Source organism: Podarcis bocagei (genome assembly GCF_964188305.1).
Source record: "Podarcis bocagei genome assembly, chromosome: 4".
Taxonomy (NCBI): domain Eukaryota; kingdom Metazoa; phylum Chordata; class Lepidosauria; order Squamata; family Lacertidae; genus Podarcis; species Podarcis bocagei.
Window position 1 is genome coordinate 67,149,213 of NC_138128.1, and position 15,760 is coordinate 67,164,972.

General features: G+C 45.1%; 1 long non-coding RNA gene across 1 annotated transcript in view; it reads left to right on the top strand.

Annotated features, from left to right (window-relative positions):
* Positions 1–15,760, top strand: part of LOC308584807 — a 223,025-nt gene that overhangs the window by 72,102 nt on the left and 135,163 nt on the right. The gene's annotated exons all lie outside the window — the stretch shown is intronic.

A 15,760-nucleotide genomic window follows, 5' to 3' on the forward strand; every position in this document is an offset into this window, starting at 1 on the left:
CTGGTACAGTATCCAGGGTCCCCCTGGCTCTCCTGTAATTCAAGCACACCCCTGGAATTCATTGAAGGTTTCATAATCTATATTCCTACATTTATGTTATATCCCACCTTTCCTTCAAGGAGCTCTCTCTTCCCATTTTATCCCCACAACAACTATTTTGTTGGGTTAGGCTAAGAGACAGTGGGCTTTATTGGCTGCAGTGCCAGATTTATGTATAGGCTAAGTAGGCTGAAGCATAGGGCCTCTAAATCTAGGGGGCCTTGCCACCCCTCCCGCTCCCCAGCAGGCAGTCTCCCCTCTCCCAAAATTGCAAGCCCAAGACTTCATGCAAAGGCAGGGCAACTCAGGCCCAGCAACTATGAGACTCAGGTGCCCAATTTGAAGCAGTGGGGCACAACTTGACCCCCCCCCCCCAGTTCACAGCCAAAGTCTGCAAAATCTTATTGATATAAATAAAATCCATCTAGATTGCCCTGGTGCGGGAGGCCCCTTAGGAACGGCGCACGGGGCCCAATTTGGCTCATTTGCTTCAATTGCCTTAAGGTCAGCCCTGATGAGACTGTGCAGGGGTTGGGCTGACAAGCCCTGCACCTTCTAGGTCCCTGGTGGCACTATTCAGAGTACAGAGTCATGGACTTGTTTTGGAAATAAAGGGGGGCACTTATTGGAAATCAGTTTTGTCACCTCCCCCCCCAAAAAAAAAACCCCGGGATGATGAGCCCAGCCACCTTTTATTCACAGTCGCATAAACACAACACTACAGCATGGCCATAAACCTGTACGTTCAACTGCTGAAACATACACCCAATATGTAGCAATGGAAATTTATGTTACTGGTTTATGAATGAACACTGTGTTTTATGAATTGACTCTGCGTTTTGTGAATTACCTAAGAGTCACCAATAGGGAGCTCTAGAAACTGACAGCTAACCAATTGGGTACTACCAAACAGCAACCCCCCATTGCTGAAAGCAGGTAACCAGCAGGGAATGCTTCAGCTCAGCCTTTGCACTGTTGACTTAACACCCCCTGCTGTGCAGATAATGGAGAAAGCTCATAAATTGTATCCCTTCTGGCATCCTGGCCAACTCTATTACACTGGTGTAAACCCTGGTGCACCAGAAGCACAGAATAGCAGCAAATAAAATCCGCTCATACGTCAGCAACTGATAAGACTTGTCAACCAGTTCTTCCAAAGTCTTCCTAAATTATAAAGCTCCAAAATACAGGCCAAAAGAGAGCAGGTCTGAGAAGAGCGAGGCATACAATGGGCACCACCAGTGAAAAGGCCCTGCTCCGTGTAACTCTTGTCCTGTCATTTGATAGAGTGCCCACTTGTCCTCCTTCTTGACATGGAATGCTCTCTATTGGAGTCTCCAGGTCCAGTACAAAGACCATAAGAAGGGAGAGCAGGGACCTTGAAGTTCCCAACAGCTGTTAATCAAGCAAGCAAGCAAGCACACAGGTCACCTTTGTCACAGTCAGGACGCCTATGTCCTGGCCAGGCCTGCACCCAATCTTGTTTTTGTATAATCTTGTTTGTCCTCAGTAACCAAAATTATATTATCAACATATACAAGCAGAAAAGTTGTTTTCCTTCATTTGCAAGGAATCGAACAAAACAAAGTGGCACTAATAAAGAAAAGTTCCAAGATGGCAATAGAAAGCAAACTAAAAATGCTTTTGCAGTTCATCAAAACTATCCAGCAATATCAAGTTATAGGAAAACTGGTGCTGTTAACAGTAATCCTTCTAGTTGGTTAATTGGTTCAGCAACTTCCATGCACATGATGTGTGATGCTAATTATTTCCCCCAAGAGATTCAGGTGAGGGTCAGATGCCTTGTCAATCCCAGCAGGTATATAAGAGGATGACCCAGCCTGCCCAGGCCTACGGCCTGCCCAGCATGGAAGACTTGTGTATAGTACGCAGTTCTGAAAGGGCCACAAAGGGTAAACCACCCAAAAGGTATGCTGAAGAGTTTTCTAAAACAGTCATAGCAGATACAGAGGAACTGCCATAGGCGGAAGGGACAGAGTGAGAACCGGAAAAGACACCAAAAAGCAGACTAAGATTGTAAAGAAAGAGAGGCATCGAGGAGAGAAAGAGCCAAGAAGCAACACAGTGACCCCAAGTGGCCAGTACTGGAATAGACATCGACAGGAAAATATTCTTCCCAGACCTGCTGAAAGAGGCAGGCATTAAACCGCTTCTTAAAAAAAAATTCTAGACCCAGCCAATATGGCCAACTATCGCCCAGTCTCAAATCTTCCATTCTTGGGCAAGGTGATTGAGTGAGTGGTTGCTGAACAACTCCAGGCATGCCTGGAAGAAGCGGACCATTTGGATCCCTTCCAGTTAGGATTCCAGTTGGGATTCAGGCCTCATCATGTTGAATATTGTTCAACTAGGATAATTATCGACTTATTGGAATATGCTGAAATGAACCCGAATAAAAAAATAGTAATGTTATTGGTAGATGCCGAAAAGGTGTTTGATTGTATCTCGTGGAGTTTCCTGACAGAGACATTTGAAAGTTTGAGAATAGGAAATAGAATAATGAATGGAATTAAAGCTATCTATAAAAAGCAAAAAATGAAGTTAATGAAACTACAGAGGGATTTGATATCGAGAGAGGGGTTAGACAGGGATGCCCCCTGTTGCCGCTGTTATTCATTACAGCGCTGGAAATCCTTCTAGGAGCATTAAGAAAAGACAAGGAATTAGAGGGATAATTCTGAAACCACCTTCACTGGGATTCTCTTGCCAGTTTTGCTTCCCCCCCGCCCCCTCACCCGTTAGCTGCATGTGTTTCATGGCTGTGCATAATGCCCCTAGCAGCAAGGAAACCAGAGAGCTGATCTAGTATAGTTATGGTCAGAAATAACATATGCGTTATACGTGAGTTTATGTCCAAACACTGGTGAAGGAAGAGGCATGCGAGGGGAGCCCACTGTCCCCGGCAGCGTGATCCCGGCGGGGTGCCATCACGGCTGTTGCCCCTCCCGCGCTGGGCGCCATGCCCCTATGGGCAGTGCGCCATGCCTCTGGGACGTGTGCCAACCCCGTCCCCGCCTGAGATAACATTTGAAAATCACCTTTCCACTGCACAGCGGTTATCCACAGGGATAACGTCCATACCTTGCAGACACATGGAACAATTTTATGGCAACAGACACACAAATCTGCTGGTTTTACTGATGACAGTTTGATGCAAGTGTCACAGGTATCAGTTGATCAACATATGGCACAAGAATTAACATCGTTCTTCAGTCTCTAGTCTCCTGGCGCAGCCCAGATGCCGCCATAAAACAGCCAACTGCCTCGGTTTTTTCAAAATTGGTATTGTCTTGCTGCACCCTCTTTACTGTTGTTGCCTTACGTGAGATGTCCTTTTTCGGTTCCAGTCCAGTTCAGTGGTATCTTGTTAATCCTTCCTTGCGACCTGGCCATGTTCTCTATCTATATAGCTCAGTGTTTCCCAACTGGTGCTCCGCGGCACACTAGTGTGCGGCAAGACGTTGCCTGGTGTGCCGTGGGAGGGAGGCGGGCGAGTCGGGCGGCGAGAGGCGGGGCGGCGGCGGCGAGGAGAGGCCGCCCAGCGCGGGGCTCTCGCCGTCTGCCTGCCTGCCTGCCTGCGTGGCGCTGACGTCACGGGGCTGTAACGTGCCCCACATAGGCACACGCGGGGCAGCTCCCTCCCTCCCTCCCACATCCCATCGCCGCTCGCTTCGGCCGGCCTACTGGGCTGTCGCAGGCGGAAGGCCTGCGCATGCGCGAGGTTTTCGCGCCTTCGGGATTCCCTTCACGCCTTCCTCTTCCCGGGTCCTTGAGAGCGCGGGAAGCGGCAGCGCGAGACCGGCGTTGAGCCTGGTAGGTATTGCGCTTGCCAAGGCAGTCATTTGGGAAATGAAAACTTGCAAAGCAAGCAACCAGTTCAATCTGAAGTACGTGTATGCTTAATATCCTGTATCTGAAACCTGTTCTGCCCCCTCCCCCACAGTTGGTGCCATTTTCATCTACACATGCAGCAGAGTAAGTTGACCCAGAATAGTACCAATTCAGATGGCAGATGGGAGAATGACAGTGCTGAATGCTTTCCCATGTAGAACAGTCCCTGCAAATAAAAACCTAGCATATTTGGAAGAGGGATGCTAGCCTAACCATTACCTTCTATGCTGTTACTATTTTTTTATTTTTTTTTTACATAAGTAAAAAGTGACCTTTCCCCATCTGGCATGGTGGTGTGCCTCGAGATTTTTTTCATGAAACAAGTGTGCCTTTGCCCAAAATAGGTTGGGAAACACTGATATAGCTCAAGGGGAAAGAAGAGACAGCAACAGGTTTCCATGTCGCTGTGTTGTTTCAGCAAAAAAAACCCATACACAAACAAACCAGATGGTATCTTTGCCTTTGGGAAGAGCAGACAACTTGTTTCCGTGGAACACTTGCTTGATTGTGATTGAGAGTGATTTTCAGGGCAGAAAACTGCCTCCCTCCAGAAGCACAGCGTGCTTCAAACTCTATGCGCAAGCGATTATTTCTTTTCCAGCACGGCATCCTCATAGGTGGCTCACAGGATACCTTTCCGTCAATGATGTTGTCTCAAGAAAGTGTTTGTGTTGTGAGTATGTCAGAGCCAGGCTGGTCTACTGTTGGCTGGCGTTCAAATCCTGGTTCAGCCATGGAATGAATCTCTTACTTACATGGCCATTTCTTTCCCCCAGTCTCTGCTTTCCATCTCTACTAGCCACAATGACTATGCTCTGCCTCCACAGCTGGAAGCAGCACTGCTTCTGAATGCCAGTCGCTGGAAACCACAGGAGGGGAGAGGGACCCGGTGCTTAAATCTTTCTTGCTGGTTCCCCACAGGCATCTGTGAGAACAGGATGTTGGACAAGATGGGCCAATGGCTTGAACCAGCAGGCTATTACAGTGGTACCTCAGGTTAAGTACTTAATTCGTTCCAGAGGTCCGTTCTTAACCTGAAACTGTTCTTAACCTGAAGCACCACCTTAGCTAATGGGGCCTCCTGCTGCTGCTGCGCCGCCGGAGCCCGATTTCTGTTCTCATCCTGAAGCAAAGTTCTTAGCCTGAAGCACTATTTCTGGGTTAGCGGAGTCTGTAACCTGAAGCGTATGTAACCTGAAGCGTATGTAACCCGAGGTACCACTGTATTGTGTTCTTAGTCTCTAATATCAAAGCACTTATGGTTGTTTCCAATCTAGCACTAAATTAAAGCCACCTAGTGGTAATCTGTAGTGCAAAAGAATGCATACAGACCCCACTTACCTGGGAATAAGCCCTACTGAGTTTTTATTGGACTTACTTCTGACTAGAGATTCTGACATCAGTAAAGGGAAAAGGGGGGGCGCCCCCCAGTGAATACTTAAGATGGACAGTGCTTGTTCCTTGTTTGTGTCAATTCAAAGCTTAATTTCATTTACCTTTCAAGGAGGACTAATTTTGTAGCTTGGGAAACTAGGCAATCTAGAAAAGACCTTTATGAGTCCTATTTGGAGCCTTATGGGAAGGCACGTTTGGCTATATTATTGTTCAGTTCCTCATCCTTCACTGTGACACTGCAGCAGCAAGAAATGGCAGTCTCTGAGGACCATACTCAGGAATGTGGAAAAAGTTTCCAGGTTTCTGCTAGAATCAATGTTTTGCAGTCAGGAGGTAGATGGATGTTTTTCAGAGCCTTTGCTGTTGATAAAGGGCAGCAAACAGCATGCCATCTACTTTCTCCCACGCTGAGGATTACTAATTTACATAACTTCAAAATTTACCTTGATTCCCTCTTACCTAACACTTGAGGTCCATACTTTTTAAGAAAAAAAAAGAAGAAAAAAAGATGGTGAATCATCTGAGGAAAGATCATGCATGTCATACAAATAGCAGTGCCGATGAAATATTCTTGCAAATATATTTATCCTGCAGAACTTGTCCTTTCTTCTGTCAGAGCCAGGGCTGTGGGCAGTTGCACTGAAATCCAGATAGTCTCATACATCATTTTATTTCTATGCTTTCCATAGTTCAAACCATGCTCAAGGCAGCTTACAACATCGGAGGGGGGGGGGGATCACAAAACTGCAAACATAACCTGAAGTAGTAACAAACAATAAACAAAACATCAAAAAGTACACAGCCAAATTTGAACAATTTCCAGATAAATAATAATAAGATCTAAAATAAAGATTAATAATAATAATAACAGTAACCGCAACAACTCCCCTCTGTTAATTTAGTGAAATTTTGTTTTTACACGTACATTTTTACTCTTATATCTTACATTCTACCCCCACTGGAATGTCTAGGAAAATCAATACATCTTCTCCTACAATGATAGGGGGCAAAGTAACCACACAAAATGGTTGTTTGATACAGGTGTTGTGCCCAGAACCTGTTCTATCCATTTCATGTGAGAAAGGAGAGTAGAGGATGGGAAAAGCAATATTTTGTGTAGTTTCATAATAGACAAATCACCTACTTCTGTTAATATTACCACAAACGATATCTGGAGTCAATATTATGTCTAGGTTTACAAAACTCCTTCACGCATCTAAACGCTTCTTCCACAGTTAGAAGCTTCCCTGCGATCCAGCAAAACTGGGTTGTTTTTGTCTGATTTTGCATTATAGCTATAATTTCGTTACTCCAGGTTTTGGTGTCGCTGAGACCTCAGTTGCATCTGCAAATGTCTGTAAGCTAGCAACCAGCACCCTCACTTCAGCAGGTGGCGAGGCTTAATGCCAATTCTCTTTCAAGGATGCTTGGGTGACTTCTTCTTCAGTTCATGGAAAGATCTTTTGCAAAATGTGCTGTAGATGGTTGCCCTCAATGCTTCTGAGGCACAATGTCACTGATCCTCACAAGAATCAATAAAGCCCTCAAATTTGATTATTGGCTAGTGGCTTCAGTGCCAAAGCAACAAAGTGAAAGACACGCTTGCCTCTGTGTGGGATTGCCAATAGTGTACTCTCCCAGAACAGTTTGTACCACGTATGATCTCCACATATAGTTCCAAGTGGGACAGAGGTGGCGCTGCGGTCTAAACCACTGAGCTTGCTGATCAGAAGGTCGGCAGTTTGAATCCCTGTGACGGAGTGAGTTCGCATTGCTCTGTCCCAGCTCCTGCCAACCTAGCAGTTCAAAGGAACACCAGTGCAAAAAGATAAATAGGTACTGCTGTGGTGGGAAGGTAAATGGCATTTTGTGTGCTCTGGCTTCTGCCACAGTGTTCCGTTGTGCCAGAAGTGGTTTAGTCATGCTGGCCACATGACCTGGAAAGCTGTCTGTAGACAAAAACTGGTTCCCTCAGCCTGAAAGCGAGATGAGCGCCACAACCCCATAGTCACCTTTAACTGCACTTAACCATCCAGGGGTCCTTTACCTTTACCATAGTTCCAAGTAATCAAATGATGGTCAATGGTGGTCATTTCAAATATGGTGGATTGCCTGCTTAAAAGCCTGCATAGTTTGGAGGCTGAAAAACCCACAATGATGTTGTTATGAATTGTGGAGGGGGTAGGCTTTATTCATGAGCCCCCTTCTAATTCCTAGATCAAGCAGGGATTAGCATCCTGGTGAGGTTATGGCTCTCTAAGCATGGGCCATTAAGGTAACAAAGGAAGTGTTGGGCCATTGCCTCCTTCAACTCGCTGGTAGTTAGAAAGACAAAGGTCAGAAGCTGGCAGGCTGGGCAGCTGGAAGACAAGAAGGCTATGCCTGATTTCAGAAGCGACTTTGTTCCATGTTGCTTGAAATTTGGGGGTCTAGTAGACCCAGTTTGAGTCACACATCTCAAACTGATTATGTTTTTGTTGTCTATATTTCAACAATCCCAAAGTTTGAGAGTCAGTAGCACAGATGTTGTAAAGGTGGGGTGATCTTCTGCAGAACAACCCCAGACCTTGTTGCTGGTTGCGGAGGGGCCCCCATGACAGTTCAAGCTTCAGAGCCCCCAAAATGGAGGTCCACCAATGGCTGTAGCTATAGGAGAAGCAAGACCCGCTTGGGATGTTAATGCTGTGAACCCTTCCACCGTAGGTTCAGGTATATATGTGTAAATAAACCATATATCACAAAGACACCACAGTCTCTGCTCATTCCAAAGGAAACATGAACCCCGGGTAAGCACCTGGAACCCCTGGAATCTTGCACTGCTCAGAGATTGGGGTGGCCACAGAAAAGAAAAAGGTTGTTTTGAGGGTCAACACAATTACAGGAATTCACAGCAACAGTGTGCTTCATTTTGTCTGTCCCAGTCAAGCTGTTGTGACGTGGTGACTGTGCATAGTTGCATATGCCACATCTGGACTGTCTGCGAGACGCTAAGACTGTTGTTGTTATCAGTAACCAGTCTTGATTATTGCACTGTTATACTTCTGCAATTGTTATATTTATGCTAAATGCTAAATGCATGTTACTGGCACAAGATCTATTATTATGAATTGTCTCTCCAGTCACCAAAACACTGACCCTCCACCTCTCAATGCAGAAGGATACCATGGTCAATGGTACTGAAAGCTACTGAGAAGTCCAGGAAAATTAGCAGGACCACACACTTCCTCCCTCCCTCCCTCTCTCTCCTGGCCTTGGCCTTCCATCAGAACATCCAAGGCTCTTTCTATGCCAAACCCCATTTGAAATGGATCCACATAATTGCCTCTTTTCAACAAAGTAAAGGTTAGTCTTTTTAAGATTTCTGTTAAGCCAGCATTTTCTCTTTCTTTTTCTTCTGACTCCAATCTATTCTGCATGCTGGGATGAAATGCCTCTTTTTATTTGGGATGAAAATGTCAGCATACGTAATTGCTATGCTTTTGGCACTAAAGAGGATTTTACCATTTCTATGATTGCCCTACTATGCTCAGCAACACAGAAATACTTACAAAAGGCTGCCTTTGTGAGACATATACCGCAGGAGCAAACACAAAGTGTGCTGTGTGGCTGCCCTACGTGATAAAAGTCCTGGGAATTTATAACAGGTGGACAGGACTGACATACACTCCTAGGAGCAGAGCAATTTGCTTCGTCCAAACATGTGCAGAGATCCTGTTTTCCTGCTTTAAACACGGCATGCAGCCTCAGATAACCCAGACTGTGATGGGCTGAGCTGCATATGGAAATCATAGCTAGCAAAAATTAATCCAGCATGTGGCTGGCATGTCCCGCATCATTGTAGGCAAATGCGACAAGGGGAAGTAGTCTGATCTAGTTATCCCGGCAATCATTCTGCAACATTTATATCACTCGAGAATTTCATTTGCATGTCCTGCGTGGGTTGGATGCTATGCGCTTTTATTTATTTGTTTCTTCCCCACTTTCCATTTTCTTTTTGTGTTGTGTCTGTTAGATTGCAAACCCATCTCATTACGGAAGTCAAAGGCTGCTCTGGGAGCCTTCTGAGTCGGAAAGAGTGGGATAAAAATTTAAAGAAGTATCGTAATCACTGGAGACATGGGAGCGGGACATCCTCCTGAGGGGGGTATTCAAGCAACAATGAGGAGAATGAAAAACAAATTGGGAAAATGAAACCCAAGCTGCTAAGGGTCAGGACCACGGATAGCACCCTGTGAAGCAAAGAACAGAAATAGGCTTCTGGAGACTCACAGGAGATGGGAGCACTTCTTCAGCACAAGTTTGGGGCTGATTGATGGTTTATATCAGTGTTTACTAACCTTTTTCTGACCATGGCCCCCTTCTGACCTTGTTTCCTTTCTGTGCCACCCGATGGGCGTAGCCAGGGGGGCAGGGGGCAACTGCCCCCAATAAGTAAAAATCAATACAAATCTGAGGTTCTGCCCCCCCCAACAAAAGCCTGCCCCTAACAAAAATCCTGGCTATGCCCATGCCCCCCCCGTCCTACCAGTAGAAAGGTAGCTATTTAAATTTGTTGTTTCTAAATAGAACATGTTTTATTAATTTTTTTATAATTTATACAAAATACAATTACATAAAATGATAGGAACATAATGAAATATTGTTGAAGCAGAAAAACATAGAATCATGAAGGTGGAAGGGACCCCAAGGGTCATATTTCTAGTGCAACCCCCTCTGAAAACTTAGCTAAAGCATCCAACCTCTGGCCATCCAACCTCTGCTTAGAAACCTTCAAGGAAGGAGAGTCTGGAACCTCCCAAGGGAGATCCATCTTCCATAGGTTATAAAAAGTAAACAACACTTATTTGACCCCAGTTATTTGACACAGAGGGGGAAACCTACAGATACATCCCAAAAGGCACACAGGAAGTTCTGTATATATGGGAGAATTTTAAAAAGCAAGTGGTCCTCACTGACCTGGTGCAGAAAGATCTTGTCATCCGGCGGAGCCCTGGCTGCCTAGATAAAACACTATAGCTCCACACACCCTTACCTAGGAGTAAGGCCCACTGAACTAAGTGCGGCTTTCTTCTGAGTCGACATCCTGTGATGCTGAAGCCAAAGCATTCACCACAGATGGATCTAGGGCCGATTTACACATGCAAACCACCACCATGTGCATGCATGCTTTCAAACGTGCCAAGGTCCAGTTCACATAATCATATGATTAAATTTGGGGAAGATAGGCTTAGCTTATGCTTTATGCTGTGCGTATACATAGGGCTTTGTGTGGAATGCCAGGCTTACATGATGCCATATGTGCACAAAGAGGAAAAGGGCACATGACTACTGCCATCGTCATGAACGGATAGTCCTTGGCTAGATAAGTGTGTGGACAGAATCCCTGACTTTGGAACTCTTTCCTGTGAAGCAAGGCCGGGTTTAGGTTTGATGAGGCCCTAAGCTCCTGAAGGTAATGGGGCCCTTTATATGTCCAGCTGTCCTTTGTCAGAAACAACTTGTCACTGTTTTTTGTGTTGTATATATGCTATAAGGTAAGTTATGGAACTAATAGGTATCTAAAGCCATTTGAACATAACAAAATATGTATTTTATCAAAGTAACTGTTGAACTGAAATACAAGAAGAAGTATATTAATAGTGAAATACAATTGTTGTTGTTTAGTCGTTTAGTCGTGTCCGACTCTTCGTGACCCCATGGACCAGAGCACGCCAGGCACTCCTGTCCTCCACTGCCTCCCGCAGTTTGATCAAACTCATGCTGGTAGCTTCAAGAACACCATCCAACTATCTCATTCTCTGTCGTCCCCTTCTCCTTGTGCCCTCCATCTTTCCCAACATCAGGGTCTTTTCCAGGGAGTCTTCTCTTCTCATGAGGTGGCCAAAGTATTGGAGCCTCAGCTTCACGATCTGTCCTTCCAGTGAGAACTCAGGGCTGATTTCCTTCAGAATGGAGAGGTTTGATCTCCTTGCAGTCCATGGGACTCTCAAGAGTCTCCTCCACCACCATAATTCAAAAGCATCAATTATTCGGCGATCAGCCTTCTTTATGGTCCAGCTCCATCACTACTGGGAAAACCATGACTTTTACTATACAGACCTTTGTTGGCAAGGTGATGTCTCTGCTTTTTAAGATGTTGTCTAGGTTTGCCATCGCCTTTCTCCCAAGGAGCAGGCGTCTTTTAATTTCGTGACTGCTGTCACCATCTGCACTGATCATGGATCATGGAAATACAATTAAGAAGAAGTATATTTTTGGAGGGCTCCCAAGGGGTGGGGCCCTAAGCTATAGCTTGTTTAGCTTATATGTAAATCCGGCACTGCTGTGGGAGCTTATCAGAAGTTGGCTTCTCTATCCAGCTTAGGCTACTAGGTGCGCTTTCACTTTCTCCTGTTCCAAACTCGAGTCAATCATTAAGTTTATGGTTGTTGGTTTTTTTTATCATGCCTATGTACATAAATGCCTTTTGCTATTGTGTGCTTTTGAGACACTAAAACGACTACTGCTAAATAGCCTTTAAAACAATTCATGGGGAAATCATATTTCCTCTTTATGCTGTCAAAACGTTTGGTGCTTCGGATCAGACGGCGTTCTAATTTGGAGCATGCCAGATAGCGGAAAAAATACTTGCATCGAGTCAGATGCCTTTTACAACACCTTTCAGCGCTGGACCAGATGGTCCCGTAGTCCGATCTAGCAGGGCTCTTCCTGTGTTCTTAGACACAGATTTAGGGTCCTGCATTTATTTTTCTTACATGAATTTAAGAGAGCACAACGGATTGCAGTATTGATGACTGCAAAACTATTACCTGAAAGTATTCTGAAGTATGCACACTATGTGCAGATGTCTCCATCCAGGCACCTAGAGAAATTGATACATAGAAAAATGACCTCCTCTCAAATCCATAAAAAGATATTTTGATTTCCCATTCCTACACACTGAGTCAGAATTTGTTTAAATCAGCAAAACCTTCATTCCGCATTTAAATTGTCAAGACGTTGAAATGTATTTTGACAGTGCCAGAGAAGTGAGTTTTATTGCTGCCTCCTTCTGCTGCAAAGTGACGGAGATTTATTTGTGCAAAACGCAGAGATGGCAGCACAGGAGACAGCAGCTGCAACATCTCTCCTGGAAGTCAAACAAGAGCTGCATTTGATAAACAGTTCATGGTGGGAATCAATATCAAGCTAAAATATGACACAGCTTCAGAACTTACTTAAGACTTTCATTTTTTAAAAAATGATAAATATTTAGACAACGTATCTCCGGCACAGAGTTTTTGTTGTTTTCAGCTTACTATTGCTCATAATGGCAAGAATTTACATAACTTTAAAAGGAATTGTAGAGGTTACATTGTTTGTTGTCAGAAAAATGGAAAGAGGGATAGGACAAATAAAGGAGGAAAGGAAGTAAGAACAAGACAGAGGACAAACTGGGTCACCCGTGAGGGGGGCAGTCTGTGGAATGATAGTAAGACTCCCACCTGAGACTAGACAAAACCTTGGCATTTAAGAACATTATGCTAGCACCTATAAGGAAGTATATTGCAAAGAACACTAGTTATCTGTCTATTGCTAGCAACCAGGAAGCAGTTGCAGTGAAAGAGGGGGTAAAGCGTGATAGTTTCTCAAGTTGCTACCTCCAGAGAACCTCTTCCACATTGACGTGAATTACCAAACAATCCCATAAATGCCAGGTTTGGCTGGAGAGAAGCCTCTGCTACACCAGTGGAACCACTTCCAAATCCTATACAAGAGAGTTTGAGCATATTACGCTGATCCTGGTCTGACTGCACTGGCTACCAAATAGTTTCCGGGTCCAATTTAAAGTGCTGGTTTTGACCTATAAAGCCTTAAATGGCTCAGGACCACAATACCTCAAGGACCGCCTCTTTCCATACCAACCTAACCAGACCCTGAGATCACCTTCTAAGGCCTCCTCCTTGAGAGGTCCGGAGGGTGGCAACACGAGAACGTGCCTTCTCTGCAGTGGCTCCCCATCTATGGAATGCTCTCCCCAGGGAAGTTTGCCTGGCGCCTTCATTATACCTTTAGGTGCCAGGCAAAAACATTCCTTTTTAACCAGGCCTTTGGTTGATTTGATTGACATCCTATGCCCTATGGGTCTTTTGGGGGTGGTGTTATTGGGTTGTGGTTTTTATTTTGGTTATATATATTGTGCATTTATATGTTGATCTTGTTCTGTGAACTGCCCTGAGACCTCCGGGTATAGGGCGGTATATAAACAACAACAACAACAACAACAACAACAACAACAACAACAATAATAATAATAATAATATACAAGCTCTGCCTAGGAGGTGGAAAATAAACAAGAAGAAAACCCAAACTTAGTGAAGGGGAAATGACAGACATGTCCCAAGTTTGCCTGAAAATGCCTCCCTTAGTCACCAGTCAAGGACTGTGCCAGCAACAAGGCCCACACACTGCCTGCAAGGGAAGCCAATGAACTCACCATAATGGGGGACCCTCCTACTGCATCACAACACACATGACACCTGAGATGATGTCCCTCTGGCAGCCTCCTCCTGCTGCCAGTCCTCAGGCATCCTCGCAATATGACTCCCCTTCTGCTCCTTCATCCTAAGCATGGCTTCTCTGCACAAAACACAAAGGGAAGGGAAGCCCACAGGACCTACAGGAAGCCTGCATAGCCTCCTGGGGGCTTAGGGTTCAAGGCCCATCCAGGGAGAGAAAAGGCTCCTTTTCAACAAGCAGCCAAGGAAAAGAGGCTAGGTCTTTAGGGGCGCTTGCCCTGTTAGGGCCAATTCAGACATGCATGTTTGTGGTGGGTCATGTACTTGTCATGTGGCATGCTGTTAATCTGAATGCATCCTATGCAGGAAAAGATCTAGAAGAAGATAGTGCCTTCTATTCATCAGAACTGAGAGACTACGAGGCTGAGCAGCCATTTTCTTCTTGAACTTAGAATTATTTGTAGAAGGGTCCTCTGGTCCAACCCCCTGCAATGTAAAAATCTACCTTTCCATATTTGTTTTAAAGAAAGACGAGCAGGGTAGGAATGGGGCAGAACATTTATTTCCGTTTCGATTCTGAGTAGCAATTGGACATTATTCTTTCTGTCTTATTGAGGTATGTCGCCATGAAGCTGAAAGGAGCCAAGAATCCTAGTGCCTTCCTCCAAACTCTTGATGCTATTTTAGTTATTATGGTTGACATAGCTCGATTTGATGCTGGAGAAAACTGGAGATGCCAATGCCTTCTCTATGGGGAGTGTTGCTTGGCACAGGATGGAGAACAGCTCTTGGGGGGAGAACTTGGCAGTATTCCACACTGTTAAGAGTCTTCAGTCCCCTTCCCCAGCATGGCAAGATGCAGCTGGGTTTATTCACTGTGAGCCAGGAGAAGCATTTGGTAAACTTGCTGGAACATTAACAGATTATTCTGCTTCAGAAGCTTTGTGAAACTTGAGGTCTGCAATGGTCCGATTACAGTTTTGGAGGCGGAGGCAGCAGAGAGTTGCCTCCTGGGAAGGAGCAAAGTGGATTTTAAATATCTTCAGCATTCAAGGATTTTCTTTTAAACAAAATGCAGCTGTAGAGAGAAGGGCACCGTGAGGACAGCTCCCCTTCATTTGACGGGGCTCACGCAAAGCAAATGTCTCAAAGGAGTTAAGGCAGATGGATTCAGAGTAGCTTGGGGGGTTGCAGCCGAGATCGGCAGAAAGATTCTGCACCAAATTTTAATAATGTACATGTGCTCCTGGAGAGAAGTTATTTTACCAGGGAAAACGGAGAGAGGCCATAACAGCTACAAGGTCCTAAATGTGGATGTCAGTGCCTCATACTTCATGTGAGGCTTAAGCTATGCAGTAGCTGAGATGGTAGAGTATACCCTTATCTTTCTAGTTATAAGGAATCACACATTTTGCATCATGACCAGGTGTGATGTGTGCATCTTTGATTAGTCTTATTCTTAGGAGTCCAAACCGCTTAAAAAAAAAAAAACGGGGTATCTGGGGAGTGGGTGAGAAAGACAGCCTTTCTTCTCACTTTCCTTCCTTCAACTGGCCTGAAAGCAGAGTAAAATACACACGTACAGTAACAGTCAATCCGTTTTCCTTCCTCATCCAACAGCCATAGACATCTTGGTCTGTGCTGGGTCACCGAGTGCTCCTGTGTGAAAACAGCTCAACTAGGAACGTCTGTACAGGTGGCCGGTGGAAGTCTGTCTTGGGATTACGATGCAAGCAGAGAAAGATGCATTTTCAGCTTTGCCAGAGAGAGACCCTGTCTGCCTTGCAAAGAGGCTCCTCCTGATGGCTTTTTAGGCTCTTGGGGGACTGAAGCGATGCTGTTCTGAGGCTGGCACTTTCTCTGCCTGTGAGCATCCTTGCTACCCATCGATTCAACCTGTACATGGATAAAGAAAC